The following is a 15,650-nucleotide window of genomic DNA, read 5'->3' as shown; positions in this document are numbered from 1 at the left end:
GCTGTTTTCCAGAGTGGTTGCACCAGCTTGCATTCCCACCAACAGTGTAGGAGGGTTCCCCTTTCTCCGCATCCTCGCCAGCATCTGTCATTTCCTGACTTGTTGATTTTAGCCATTCTGACTGGTGTGAGGTGATATCTCATTGTGGTTTTGATTTGTATTTCCCTGATGCCGAGTGATATGGAGCACTTTTTCATGTGTCTGTTGGCCATCTGGATGTCTTCTTTGTAGAAATGTCTGTTCATGTCTACTGCCCATTTCTTGATTGGATTATTTGTTCTTTGGGTGTTGAGTTTGCTAAGTTCTTTATAGATTTTGGACACTAGCCCTTTATCTGATATGTCATTTGCAAATGTCTTCTCCCATTCTTTCAGTTGTCTTTTGGTTTTGTTCACTGTTTCCTTTGCTGTGCAAAAGCTTTTGATCTTGATGAAATCCCAATAGTTCATTTTTGCACTTGCTTCCCCTGCCTTTGGCGATGTTCCTAGGAAGATGTTGCTGCGGCTGAGGTCGAAGAGGTTGCTGCCTGTGTTTTCCTCAAGGATTTTGATGGATTCCTTTCTCACATTGAGGTCCTTTTCCATTTTGAGTCTATTTTCATGTGTGGTATAAGGAAATGGTCCAATTTCATTTTTCTGCATGTGGCTGTCCAATTTTCCCAAGATCATTTATTGAAGAGGCTTTTTTCCATTGGATATTCTTTCCTGCTTTGTTGAAGATTAGTTGGCCAGAGAGTTGAGGATCTATTTCTGGGCTCTCTATTCTGTTCCATTGATCTATTTGTCTGTTTTTGTGCCAGTACCATGCTGTCTTGATGATGACTGCTTTGTAATAGAGCTTGAAGTCTGGAAATTGTGATGCCACCAACTTTGGCTTTCTTTTTCAATATTCCTTTGGCTATTTGAGGTCTTTTCTGGTTACATATAAATTTTAGGGTTATTTGTTCCATTTCTTTGAAAAAACTGGATGGTATTTTGATAGGAATTGCTTTAAATATATAGATTGCTTTAGGTAGCATAGACATTTTCACAATATTTGTTCTTCCAATCCAGGAGCATGGAACATTTTTCCATTTCTTTGTGTCTTCCTCAGTTTCTTTCATGAGTACTTTATAGTTTTCTGAGTATAGATTTTAGCCTCTTTAGTTAGGTTTATTCCTAGGTATCGTATAGTTTTGGGTGCAATTGTAAATGGGATTGATTCCTTAATTTCTCTTTCTTCTGTCTTGTTGTTGGTGTAGAGAAATGCAACTGATTTCTGTGCATTGATTTTATATCCCTTTACTGAATTCCTGTACAAGTTCTAGCAGTTTTGCAGTGGAGTCTTTTGGGTTTTCCACATATAGTATCATATCATTGGCGAAGAGTGATAGTTTGACTTCTTCTTTGCCGATTTGGATGCCTTTAATTTCTTTTTGTTGTCTGATTGCTGAGGCTAGGACTTCTAGTACTATGTTGAACAGCAGTGGTGATAATGGACATCCTTGCCGTGTTCTTGACCTTAGCGGAAAAGCTTTCAGTTTTTCTCCATTGAGAATGATATTTGCGGTGGGTTTTTCACAGATGGCTTTGATAATATTGAGATATGTGCCCTCTCTCCCTACACTTTGAAGAGTTTTGATCAGGAAGGGATGCTGTACTTTGTCACATGCTTTTTCAGCATCTATTGAGAGTATCATATGGTTCTTGTTCTTTCTTTTATTAATGTATTGTATCACATTGATTGATTTGTGGATGTTGAACCAACCTTGCAGCCCTGGAATAAATCCCACTTGGTCATGGTGAATAATCCTTTTAATGTACTGTTGAATCCTATTGGCTAGTATTTTGGTGAGAATTTTCGCATCTGTTTTCATCAAGGATATTGGTCTGTAGTTCTCTTTTTTGTTGGGATCCTTGTCTGGTTTGGGGATCAAGGTGATGCTGGCCTCATAAAATGAGTTTGGAAGTTTTCCCTCCTATTCTATTTTTTGGAACAGTTTCAGGAGAATAGGAATTAGTTCTTCTTTAAACATTTGGTAGAATGCCCCCGGTAAGCCGTCTGGCCATGGGCTTTTGTTTGTTTGGAGATTTTTGATGACTGTTTCAATCTCCTTACTGGTTATGGGTCTGTTCAGATTTTCTTTTTCTTCCTGGTTCAGTTGTGGTAGTTTATATGTCTCTAGGAATGCATCCATTTCTTCCAGATTGTCAAATTTGTTTGCGTAGAGTTGCTCATAATATGTTCTTATAATGTTTGTATTTCCTTGGTGTTAGTTGTGATCTCTCCTCTTTCATTCATGATTTTATTTATTTGGGTCCTTTCTCTTTTCTTTTTGATAAGTCTGGCCAGGGGTTTATCAATCTTATTAATTCAAAGAACCAGCTCCTAGTTTTATTGATTTGTTCTATTGTTTTTTTGGTTTCTATTTTATTGATTTCTGCTATGATCTTTATGATTTCTCGTCTCCTGCTGGGTTTAGGGTTTCTTTCTTGTTCTTTCTCCAGCTCCTTTAGGTGTAGGGTTAGGTTGTATACTTGAGACCTTTCTTGTTTCTTGAGAAAGGCTTGTACCGCTATATATTTTCCTCTCAGGACTGCCTTTGCTGTGTCCCACAGATTTTGAACCGTTGTGTTTTCATTATCATTTGTTTCCATGAATTTTTTCAATTCTTCTTTATTTTCCTGATTGACCCATTCATTCTTTAGAAGGATGCTGTGTAGTCTCCATGTATTTGGGTTCTTTCCAAACTTCCTTTTGTGGTTGAGTTCTAACTTTAGAGCATTGTGGTCTGAAAATATGCAGGGAATGATCCCAATCTTTTGATACCGGTTGAGACCTGATTTAGGACCGAGGATGTGATCTATTCTGGAGAATGTTCCATGTGCACTAGAGAATAATGTGTATTCTGTTGCTTTGGGATGAAATGTTCTGAATATATCTGTGATATCCATCTGGTCCAGTGTGTCATTTAAGGCCTTTATTTCCTTGTTGATGTTTTGCTTGGATGATCTGTCCATTTCAGTGAGGGGAGTGTTAAAGTCCCCTACTATTATTGTATTATTGTTGATGTGTTTCTTTGATTTTGTTATTAATTGGTTTACATAGTTGGCTGCTTCCACGTTGGGGCCATAGATATTTAAAATTGTTAGATCTTCTTGTTGGACAGATCCTTTGAGTATGGTATAATGTCCTTCCTCATCTCTTATTATAGTCTTTGGCTTAAAATCTAATTGATCTGATATAAGGATTGCCACCCCTGCTTTCTTCTGATGTCCATTAGCATGGCAAATTTTTTTCCACCCCCTCACTTTAAATCTGGAGGTGTCTTTGGGTCTGAAATGAGTTTCTTGTAAGCAACATATAGATGGGTTTTGTTTTTTCATCCATTCTGATAACCTGTGTCTTTTGATTGGGGCATTTAGCCCATTTACATTCAGGGTAACTATTGAGAGATATGAATTTAGTGCCATTGTATTGCCTGTAAGGTGACTGTTACTGTATATTGCCCTGTTCCTTTCTGATCTACTACTTTTAGTTTCTCTCTTTGCTTAGACAATCCCTTTCAATATTTCCTGTAGAGCTGGTTTGGTGTTTGCAAATTCTTTCAGTTTTTGTTTGTCCTGGAAGCTTTTTATCTCTCCTTCTATTTTCAATGAGAGCCTAGCTGGATATAGTATTCTTGGCTGCATATTTTGCTTGTTTAGTGCTCTGAATATATCATGCCAATTCTTTCTGGCCTGCCAGGTCTCTGTGGATAAGTCTGCTGCCAATCTAATATTTTTACCATTGTATGTTACAGATTTCTTTTCCCGGGCTGCTTTCAGGATTTTCTCTTTGTCACTAAGACTTGTGAATTTTACTATTAGGTGATGGGGTGTGGGCCTATTCTTGTTGATTTTGAGGGGGGTTCTCTGCACCTCCTGGATTTTGATGCTTGTTCCCTTTGCCATTTTAGGGAAATTCTCTCCAATATACCTTCTGCTCCCCTCTTTCTTCTTCTTCTGGAATCCCAATTATTCTAATGTTGTTTTGTCTTATGGTGTCACTTATCTCTTGAATTCTGCCCTTGTGGTCCCGTAGCTGTTTGTCCCTCTTTTGCTCAGCTTCTTTATTCTCTGTCATTTGGTCTTCTATATCGCTAATTCTTTCTTCTGCCTCATTTATGCTAGCAGTGAGAGCTTCCATTTTTGATTGCACCTCATTGATAGCTTTTTTGATTTCAACTTGGTTAGATTTTAGTTTTTTTATTTCTCCAGTAAGGGCTTTTATATCTCCTGGGAGGGTTTCTCTAATATCTTCCATGCCTTTTTCGAGCCCGGCTAGAACCTTGAGAATCATCATTCTGAACTCTATATCTGACATATTACCAATGTCTGTATTGATTAGGTCCCTAGCCTTCGATACTGCCTCTTGTTCTTTTTTTTGTGGTGAATTTTTCCGTCTTGTCATTTTGTCCAGATAAGTGTATATGAATGAGCAAGTAAAATACCAAAAGGGTGGCAAAGACCCCAGGAAAATACACTTTAGCCAAATAAGAAGAGACCCAAATCGTGGGTGGGGGGAGAAAGGGGATAAAAAGAGGTTCAGAAAAAAAAAAAAAGAAACAAAAAAAGAAAACGAATAAAGAAAAAATATAAAAAAGAATATATATATATATATTAGATAAACTAGTTAAAAAACGTTAAAAAAGAAAAGGGTAAAAGTTAAAAAAAATTTAGCAGAAGAAAAAAAAATTGAAAAAAACCCACAAATTAAATTAACTGCAAGACTAATGAATTATGGGGAGAAAGCCATGAGTTCAGTGCTTTGGTTTCTCCTCCTCTGGCATTCCGCTGCTCTCCTTGGTAGGTGAACTTGGTCCTGGCTGGATTTCTTGTTGATCTCCTGGGGTAGGGGCCTGTTATAGTGAATCTCAAGTGTCTTTTCCCCAGGCGGAATTGCACCGCCCTTACCAGGGGCCGGGCTGAGTAATCTGATAGGGTTTTCTTTCTGAACTTTTGTTCCCTGAGCACTTTCCGTAGAGTTCCGGAGGATGGGAATGAAAATGGCAGCCTCCTAGTCTCCGGCCCAGAGGAGCCAAGAGCTCTGGGCCCCACTCCTCAGTGCGCCCAATAACTCCCATCTACCTGGCCTCCAGCCGCGCTCTGAGCTCACCCAGGCTGTGACCGGTTCAAGGTAACCCCGAGCTGAGAGCTCACTCCTCAGCTTTGTCTCTGTAGCCGGCTTCCCCGTTCTAATACCTGGAAGCTCTCCGACACTCAGACACCCCCGATCCTTTTGTGACCCTGCAGGACCTGGGGCCATGCTTACCCTGCATGGGCTTCACCCAGGTTTAGCCTCTGGAGCAATGTCCCTCAGTTGAACAGACTTTTAAAAGTCCCGATTTTGTGCTGTGTTGCTCCGTGGCTTGCCAGGAGCTGGTCCCTCCCCCCAGCGGTCTATCTTCCCGTCACTTTGGATTCACTTCTCCGCCAGTCCTACCTTTCAGAAAGTGGTTGATTTTCTGTTTCTAGAATTGCTGTTCTTATTCTCTTCGATCTCCTGTTGGATTTGTAGGTGTTTGCAATGTTTACATAAGCTATCTAGCTGATCTCCTGCTACCTGATGTAGCCTCAGCCTGCTACTTCTCCGCCATCTTGACTCCTCCCCTTTTAATTTTTTTTTAATTGAGATATAGTTGACATATATTGTTGTGTAAGTTTAAAGTTACGAAATGTTGATTTATTTCTGTATATATTGCAATATGATTACCAGTGTAGCATTAATGAACACCTTCATCATGTCACATAATTATCATTTCTTTTTTGTGATGAGAGTAATTAAGACCTAGTCTTTTATCAACTTTAAAGTTTATAATACCGTATCATTGACTATAATCACTCTGCTATGAATTAGATCTCCAGAACTTATTTATTAGTTGCAAGTTCATATCCTTAAACAAGGTCTCCCAATTCTGCCACTCCCCCATCCCACCTGCCAAGCTTCTGATAATCACCCATCTGGTTCTTGTTTTTATGAGTTCAGCTTTTTTAGATTACAGATTTAAGTGATATCATAGAGAATTTATCTTTCTCCTTCTGACTTATCTCACTGGTGTAATGCCCTAAAGGTCCATCCATGTTGATGCAGATGGTAGGACTTCTTTCTCATGATTGAATAATATTCCATTTTCTATACATACAACATCTTCTTTATCTGTTAATCTGTTGATGGACACTTAAGTTGTTTCCATATCTTGGCTGTTGTGAATAATGCTGTAATAAACATCTCCTCAATATCCTGTTTTCATAACTCCTAGAAGTAAATATGGTGAAGAAGCTCAATGACATTGGTCTTGGCAATTATTTTTTGACACTGACACCAAAAGCACAAGTAACTAAAGAAAAAATAAATAGCACTACATCAAACAAAAAAGCTTCTGCACAGCAAAGGAAACTATCAACAAAATGAAAAGGCAACCTACAAAATGGAACAAAATATTTGCAACTATATATTGGATAAGGGGTTGTTGTCCTTGTTGATGCTCAGACTTTTCAGATAATGAAATTTGTGTTTGCCTTTATGACAAGAGGAAATTATCAAAACCTCTGACTTACTATCATTTTCATAAGAATTCAGGTATTCTATCAGTTTTGTTGTTGCTGCTATTGTTGTTATTTGGGCATTTCCCATCATACACTTTTCTAGATCCAGGAGTAGGAAGATAAAATGGCCAAATGGTGGTTTATGATGTTTGGTGTTTTAATAGTCACCTTGTGTGATTTGGATGAAATATATGTAAGTACGTATTGTGATAGGGAAAACCAGAGCAGTAACTAGAGGTCATATGGTAAAATCAAAGAACTGAAAATGGATTTTAATAAAAAATTGTCTTGGTAACTTACTCAGTTTTGGTGTATTTGTTTCCTTGGTACTCTCCCTGTTTGTGTCCTAGAGAAGGATGGAATCTTCCTCCAGCAGGCCATCTTTCTCCTTGCCCATGTACTAGTAATGAAAGAATCGGAGTTGCAGAGGAGAGCCTTCTTGCCAATGAGCTCTTTTCTTGATCCTGTCAGACAACTGTCAGAAACCTTGAGAGGAGATACCAGTATTTCCCATCTTTATCCCATCTTTTTTTTTTCTTTTCCCATTATTTTGGTCACTTATATGTATCTTTCAAAAGAGGGTTTGATATTTTTCAATACAGGTGGAGAGAGGCAGTCAAGATAGGGAGAGTTGAGGCTGGAGGTGGGAGGAAAATATGGGAGGACAGATCTAGGGTGCAGTATTTTCACTAATATATAGTACAGTGAACAGAGACTGGACTAGTGGACAGAAAACTAATGCTTTGGTTGTCCTTGTCTCTACTAACACGAACAACTTGTTGAGGGCTCGTATACAAAGCTAAATGCTTTGCTGCTAGTACCTCATCAAATTCTTACAGCACCCCAGGCATTGTCCCATATCTTCACTTTATAGTTAAGGAAATTCAGATCTACAGAGTAACTCCAGTAAGATCATACAGTAAGAAGGAGCAGAAACCGGAATTCATACTCTGTTGTATGTTCATACTCTGCTATTTTCTATCTTCCAGAATATAATTTGTGCTTTCCTCAATCCTATACAGCTTCACAAAGGAATCCACATATGGTCTGAAAACCGCCTCCCTACATCAACTGGCCAGTTGGAGCCCCGGAGTCTTGTGCCTCCAAAGAATTTGGCAGGTATGGATGACTATGCTTGGATTCTGAATATCTGAATTTTCTTCACATTGCGGAAGTTGCTCTATAGGATACTTCAGCTCCTATTGTCCCAGCAGAGATTGTGCTACTGTTAGAAGAGAGAAGCTTGCCAGACCTCTATTTTTACAGCTCCACATATTCGTATGCAGTTGTCATCAAGTTGTTACTTTAATACCACAGTCAATCATATGTAACGTTACAGCAAAACACACCTGACATGCTCATTAAAACAAATATCACATTTGCATAATCACTGTTGATGGAGAGATACACACACAGAGGCAGCTGGAAAACTAATGAGGTTTGTGTAAGCAGCAACCATCCTCCTCATGCACACATGTTCTAGGAACTTTTGTGGAACTTCCTAGCCTCTCCTACCTTCCTACCCTCAATTCTCTTAGAATAGTCTGAACTGGTATCATTAACTGGAAAATTGTAGCAGAGAATGGAGGGGAGTGATCTGAGAGAAACAGAAGCTAGTAGTGAGAGAAGGTGAGATTATTGGAAAAAAGGGGTATTTCAGAGTGGGTATTACTAAATAAGAGTGAGGCCAAAGCAGGGCCTTCAGATAGGGCAGTCATCTGTTATGATGATATGATAGTTTTGTGTATTTGAAGAAGGGGATGGTTTATTTAGTGCAGCTCCCAAGGGCAGAAAGGAGCCTGCCACACCAGGCCCACCCACGGTGGAACCGGCTGGAAGGTCCAGGGTCTGCTGGCTGATTACCAGGAATGGGAAGCACAAGATGTGCAGAATGATTTCTGAAATGCTTTCAATAAGTCATCTCATTTGATCATCCTGACCCCACTGTGAGATAGTTATTACCCCACTTTTTGCAGGTGAGGATCCCAAGGCTGCAAATAAATAGTAAGCAACCTGCCCAAGTTCACATAGCCAGGAAGTCTCAACATGGAGACTGGAACTTCTGACTTTAAGGGCCCCAGGTAGCAAGTAAGTATCCCAAGATCCCATAACCAAAAGATCCTGATCCTGGAACCAAGGTGGGGAGAATGGAGAATAGGACCGCTATTAGTTTGACAAAGCACTGTGCTGGGCTTTTTAACAATCTTGTGAAAGCAGGATTATGATCTACCTTTAAAAAAGTAGTTCAGCTTTGGGGCAGGACTGGATCTACTTGGGTGGTAGTGAAGTGACCTCTGCCTCAGGGGCAGAGACATAATAAGCAGGTCATCCCAAGTCTACTGAAGTAGTTTATTAACTGCATTCCATGTCTTTGCTTTGATCTAGAATCCAAACTCCATAGTGAACTTTCCAGAATAAATCTCTGATCATATTACCTCCTTGCTTATATCTTCAGTAGGTTATATTCTCCTGCTCTCCGTAAATAATCAGAATCTTTGAGGAGGCCCACAAGGCAAGGTATGGCCCCTCCCTACATGGCCAAACCTCATTTTGCCTTGTGTTTTACTTCTTCCTCTGTGTTCTAGCTATACTGATAGGAGCCACATGCTCTCTTACTCTGTTCAGTCCTCAGATATTACAGATGAGGCAACAGATTAAAGGATATTAAATGGTTTGCTTAAGGTCAAAGCAGACTCTTGTTTTCTAAGTCAGTGCTCCTTCTACCACACAGCCTACACTGCTATAGTTCATGAGTGTTATTCTAATGTGACCAAGAGAGCCCCACAGAAAAGAATGAAACAAATAGTGTGTGACTGCTTATTCAACACTATGAAACCATTAATTTTAGTTAATTAAGTTCTTTTTAAAAATTCAGGATAGAGTCAGAGTCTGATAAAGCTAATAATAGTGTCTTAGGATGAAAAATCTTTAGAACACCTTCAGTCCATCAAATCATTTGAAAAATGCTCGTGTATTATCCTTGGCTAATGATAGGATGATAATGTGAAGTAAAGATTAAAGGTCAGTTGTCAAATGTAGCTATTAGGCAGAAAAAAGTCTTCCAGACAGTGTTTCCTGAAACCTTTTGAGCCCTGACATGGTTGATGAACAGAGTGGGTTAGAGCTATGAATCATCAGAGCCTCATGTCCGACAATGTTTCCTTGGGTAGGAGCCTGGATCTGTTCAAGTCCCAAGTTATCTGATGTTCCTTTGTTAAACTGCTTCAGAGTATAATTTGTCACCCTATTATTGATGGAAGGCCAAAAATGACACTGCTCAATTGTGAAAAGCTTTGGGGGCTATTATGGGAAAGTGCTTATTTCATGAATTAATTCCCTTTGCTGCCAGGGAGAACCAAGTTAATGCTTTCACTCAGTTGGGAAGATATGGGCAGTCTATAAGAATGATCTTGAGGTGGGAAATGATGAAATGATCATTGTCAGAGGTATAATGCATGTCACATTGTGAATAGCTGTGCTCCATTCGATGAATCCTTGGCGAGGCATTGAAGAGATAAGCGTTTTCAGCCTCTTTATCCTTTAGGACTTTTAAAAGTTTTAGAATTTTAAAAACAAGCATTGGAAATGACCCCTTCAAAGTATTTTTCAAGTTTACCAAAGATTACCATGGCAACTAAATTACCAAGTGACTAAAGGGAGTGTGTTTAATGACATTTTTCGGCCCATGTACAAATTCCCTATTTATTAAAGAGGAAATACCAGAGATTGAGACTATCATGCTCTTTGTAGAGGCAGAGAATGAACATTCTCTGGGGGAGGTATATTCCTTAGCAATATGAAGGAAGTGTGTCAAAAGCGTCCATATTCGTTTTTACAAAACTGCCTCATGACATTAAAAGTATGACATTGTTCAGTGGGACATTATTGCTTCTTGCATGAAAGTCATAAAGGCAAATTTTTAACCATAGGAATAGCTTTGAGATGATCTGGTGATAGCTTCTTTCTTATATGCATTTTTGTGTTCATCTATATTCATTGCATTGAATTTCATACCCTTCTGGGTGATTTTTTTCATGATCTGAAAGTGGAAGGAGGAACCAAAATCAAGCCCTTTTTCCTCTAAATTTTAAATTCCAATATAGTTAACATCCAGGATTATATTAGTTTCATGTATATAATGTAGTGATTCCACATAAAGTCAAGTCTTGTTACACATTTTCAGAGGATATTACACAATTGCTGCTCTGGGATTTCACTTAAACTTTTATACACCCAGTTTTTTGTTTGTTATTACATATATATTCTTAGAGAACTTGTTTCTTTGTAATGTACTACAAGCATTTATCATTAAAATACACTAACCTATTACTTAAAAAGAAAATCTGTAAAAGGGGCACCTGAACTTGTTGTAATGAGTACTGGGTGTTATATGCAACTGATGAATCACTAAATTCCACCCCTGAAACTAAGAACAGAGTGTATCTTAACTAAATTGAATTAAAAGGTGGGGGGCACCTGACTGGCTCAGTCAGTAGAGCATACAACTCTTGATTATGGGGTCCTGAGTTTGAGCCCCACATTGGGTGTAGAGTAGTACTTGAAAAAAAAAAGTCTTTAAAATACACTAATCTTTCATGAGGAAAATAGCAGTAAAACTATTTGAAATGCAAGTTTTAATTTTATTTTCTAAATTAAAGTGTTTAGAACAAGTGCCAATGTGTCTCACTAAGTGAACCTGGGTTCATTTATTTATACACTCAGGTGATTTTTCTTTCTAGACTCCATTTGAAATCACCACATCATTATATAGATAGAAGTATAGATTCTTATGGTTGGAAGGGACTTAAAAAGTAATCTAGTTTGAGCCCCCTACCCACCGCGTTTCAGTTCTAATACTTCTACTGACAGGGACATTGCTATCCCCAGAGACAGACCACCCCATTACTAGACAGCAATAATGGTTAAAAAATTCTTTCTTTTATTAAACTAAAAATGGATACCAGAAAACTTGCATTTGCTGAACCTTGCTTCATTTTCTGGATTAATGAAAACATAGTATGTCCAAAATAACAAAAATGATGGACTTCCAGTGGATTATTTAAATACCACTGGGCCAGAAGTTAAAGGCTTAACATTGTGTTCAGCATTTTACCTTTAGATTACAGTATATACTACTATGTATTTTCTGATTTAATTCTCACAACAGCCTCATGAGATACATATTATTAGTATCAGGGCTTGGCTGATAAGGAAACTAAAGCCCAGAGTGGTGAACCAAAATGTCTGAGATTCTGGGGCTGATATTCCAATTCCCATCCAATTCCCTGAACTCTAGATTCCATGTTATTAATCACCACAGTAGACTGGTTCTGATTTACTAATAAACCTATTAAAGGGCCACATATGGTACCAAATGCATGATTTTAGATATGATCTCACTTGCATGGAGCAGGGTAGAACTCACTTTATTTTGGAGACTTTGCTTCTGATAATGTAACCAAGATCTTACTATTTGGCAAGCACATCATCCTATTGGCCATCAAACAATTTCTTGGTTCTTAAAATTTGTGCTCTTATCAGGATATATCTTCCCAGATATACTTGTGTGGTTTGTCTTTTGGATAGGAGTGTAGGAATTTGCATTTATGTTAACTTTCATTTTCTTATACTTGGGTTATCATTTAACATCTAAATTCTGGCATCCAGCACCATTAGCTTTTTTCTTGGCTTCCTGGGGTTCCTCATAAGGAACCAGGCAGGGTTCCTCATAAGATTTGCTGGGATGCTCTTTTTTTTTTTTTTTTTAAAGATTTTATTTATTTATTTGACAGAGAGAGACACAATGAGAGAGGAAACACAGGCGAGGTAGTGGGAAAGGGAGAAGCAGGCTTCCTGCCGAGCAGGGAGCCCAATGTGGGGCTTGATCCCAGGATCCGGGGATCATGACCTGAGCCAAAGGCAGACACTTAACAACTGAGCCACCCAGGCGCCCCTGGTGGAATGTTCTTTATTGTGTTTTCATTTTGACGACAGTTTAGGAAATAGGAGTAAACATTTTATGGCTAATCCTAATGGCCATGTTATTACCAAATACAGATATGTAATCTGTATCACATAATAGCACAAATTGTGCTAATACTGTGTTATAACTCATGGGTATAGTACAGAGAAAGACAATGGACAAGTAATGCATTTCACTCCAGGAAAAGGTCATAGCCATCATGGTGTACTGGACAAATGCAGTTTTCCCAGAAGTCGGTATATGATAGGTAAACTGAGTCATCATGCAGATAGTAGTATAGATATGTGGGACTCAACCTGTCATAGCTCAGTACCATATTCATGTTGGCTATTTGGTTTCAGGAAAATATCATGTATCACATTATATTGTTGTGTATCACATTATATTAATTCAATTTGTATTTTATTTGATTTTATAAGTTTTTGATATTATAATACTATTAACTAATCATTCATTAATACTTTACATGGATTATTTAATTTAATCCTGGAGCAATGTATATAATAGTAATTATTATCATTCCTATTTTACAGATAAGGAGACCAAAACCTGAAGAGTTTAAGTAACACTCAAGAAGACACAATTTGTAAGAGGAATAATTAGTTTTAACTTAGACAGTCTGATTTTAAACATTCAATCTCTTAGTTGTTAGGTTTTATTTCATACATTTATGTTGTTTTAATAGTTGCACAGAAGCTAGAGTATAATTTACATGTGGCTAGTTTTGTGTTTGTATATATGTAAGTAGTCATTGTATATGTTTGATAAACTATCAAGGGCCTATTTAATCAAAAGTCTCTCTATGACAAGCAGTACTCAGGGTGTGAGACTTGGATGGCAATTGAAAGTCAGGGCCATGTACTAGGGAGACAAGGGATTGGTCATAGCCACAGACTGTGCTGGCCAGGGAGATGGTTTATTAGGCCATAGCAGGCCATACGGCTCCTGAGCCTCCTGAGGTCAGGACCATGATGACAACAAAGTGCTAGAATGAAGGTGGGAATTCTTTGCTGATTGAAATCAGAGTCAACACAGAGAGGTTTACTCCATATAATTTATGAATACATAAAATATACTTTAGAAAGATTTAATAGAGACTAAGAAATTAATAAAATTAAATTTGCATATGTAAAACCACTTAGTCTATTGAAATCTGTGCCCTGCTTTATAGCATTCTTTCTTTGGAAGGAATCTTGGAGCTGTTCTAGTGGTGTGATTCTCAGAAGCATAGTTTTAGATTGGTTTCAGGTTGCCTGCAAGGGGGTTATGTATTTCCAGCCTCCATTCTGGACATTTGTATTTTGTAGATATGGGCTGGAATTTGGCAATTTTTACTAAAAACCAAAACTCCCCAAATGATTAAGATGCATATAGCCAAGTTTGGGAACCCTTGACCTTGACTATCTCTGTCACTAGATGTGACTGCAATTAGTACAATTCATCAAGTATTTTCAGTTCTTCTCCTTCCTGATCACACGGTGGGATTACCATTTCTCATCTTTTTGTGATTCAGGCCAGTAAGCTTTATGTAGAAAGGATATGTGTCATTTTAAACCAGGAACATTTAATTACTAATACTAGACTCTCAGGGGTCTCTCTTTGCCTCTGGGTTGCAAATCAGAAGCATTCAGGATGATGACTATTTCATCAGTCTAGGTCCCTGAGTGACCAGAGTGAACAGAACTACCCTGACACCTACAGAAGACTTGTAGCATGGGCAAGAAATACATCTTTATAGTGTTTAGCCACAAAGCCTTCCTTGAAGTGGGGGTCTGAGTGGCATAGCTCCATGTTTCTACATGTGGCTCCCTTTTTAAAAGGTATACAATCTTGGTTGGACATGTTACTTAAAATCTCAGTGGGGTTTTGGTTTCCCTACCTGTTAAAATAGGGATAATAACTACCTATTTGTAAGGATTTTGTGAATTATTGGAAAACCCTTCAAACTGTGCCTGGCACATATTAAATGTTAGCTATTATTCTATTTAGGTAATCTTCCCCTCCCCTGATGGTACCTCAATGGAGAAAGGTTGTAGCATTTTTAGAGTTTGCAGGATATAGTTTGCACTCTGGAGAGAAGGTTTTGGCAGCCCTTTCTAAAAGAAATCATAATTGGAATATTTCATGTTCTCCCCTTGTCACTTGATATTATTTGATCTATACTGCCAGCAGAATGTGCTAATGACCTCTGAGTAATAGAATATTAACAACTCCTAATAAGCTGAACATCATAGTCAGATAGCTATTTAGAAATGATTTGTAAATTACATGATTCGTTCTTAATACATGTGCATTCCCTTATAAAATAATATTTTAGGATTGATAATTAAGGGACTTGGTCTTTAACCCTCTAATGATTCATAAATGCTCATTTTCACTGATTTGTAAAAGTCTCAATGGAAATTTACGGCCTATTGGAGTTTTTTAGGTTCTATAGCTTTGAATTTTTCAAGGTTTCTTTGAAAAGCACTGAATATATCAAATAAAGCCCTTTAAACTTCATTCATGATTGAATTTGAAAGGATTATGCTCTCATCTGAGAAGTGGCAAATTACCAATGGTGATGATGCTATTGAATTACCAACTATGGAGAATTATTGAAGAAAATAGGTGGGGGATAAGGAAATGGGAAAAGGAGAATCTACTAGAGAGAAAGACCAATTACTTCTTTCCATCTCTTTGTTCACTGAAAAAAATATTAAACTAGCCCCCACTGTACCCTAGGCGGGATGCTGGGTGCTGAGATGAATAGAAAATGAACCTTCTTTTGAGGAGTTTATGGTCTGTTAGGAATTGCAGTTGGTGGGGGTGCAGCGGGGAGATGTCCACAGTGTACTAGATACTATAACAAAGATACAAGGGGACATTGAGGTGGGATATCTGTCTTTAGGGGCTGGCCTGGGGAATGGCAAAGAAGAGAGTGATGTCAGGGATGCTGTGGATCAAAAACACAAAGTACTTGAATGGTGTAAGACTGAGGCCTGACTACTCAATAAGAGGGAGACTTTTTTTTCCTTTTTTAAAGATTTTATTTATTTATTTGACAGACAGAGATCACAAGTAGGCAGAGAGGCAGGCAGAGGGGTGGGGAGAGCATGCTC

At 38.2% G+C, this 15,650-nt stretch overlaps 1 protein-coding gene and 1 long non-coding RNA gene across 5 annotated transcripts in view; one reads left to right on the top strand and one right to left on the bottom strand.

Annotated features, from left to right (window-relative positions):
- Positions 1-15,650, top strand: part of CRH (corticotropin releasing hormone) — a 188,613-nt gene that overhangs the window by 29,727 nt on the left and 143,236 nt on the right. For 3 of the 4 annotated variants that reach the window (XM_032315720.1, XM_032315719.1, XM_032315717.1), the window contains exon 3: positions 7,589-7,685. The gene's annotated coding sequence lies outside the window, so the exon portion shown is untranslated. Of the gene's footprint in view, positions 1-7,588; positions 7,686-13,082; positions 13,136-15,650 lie in introns of all 4 variants that reach the window. The other variant, XM_032315718.1, reaches the window with a different exon arrangement.
- LOC116574853 overlaps positions 6,897-15,650 on the bottom strand; it is a 72,030-nt gene continuing 63,276 nt past the window's right edge. Inside the window, exon 3 of the long non-coding RNA XR_004279522.1 lies at positions 6,897-6,966. This is a non-coding gene — a long non-coding RNA (uncharacterized LOC116574853). The remainder of the gene's footprint in view (positions 6,967-15,650) is intronic.

Source organism: Mustela erminea, chromosome 16, assembly GCF_009829155.1.
Source record: "Mustela erminea isolate mMusErm1 chromosome 16, mMusErm1.Pri, whole genome shotgun sequence".
Taxonomy (NCBI): domain Eukaryota; kingdom Metazoa; phylum Chordata; class Mammalia; order Carnivora; family Mustelidae; genus Mustela; species Mustela erminea.
Note: the sequence above shows the minus strand (reverse complement) of the source record. Positions and strands in the feature narration are given on the sequence as shown.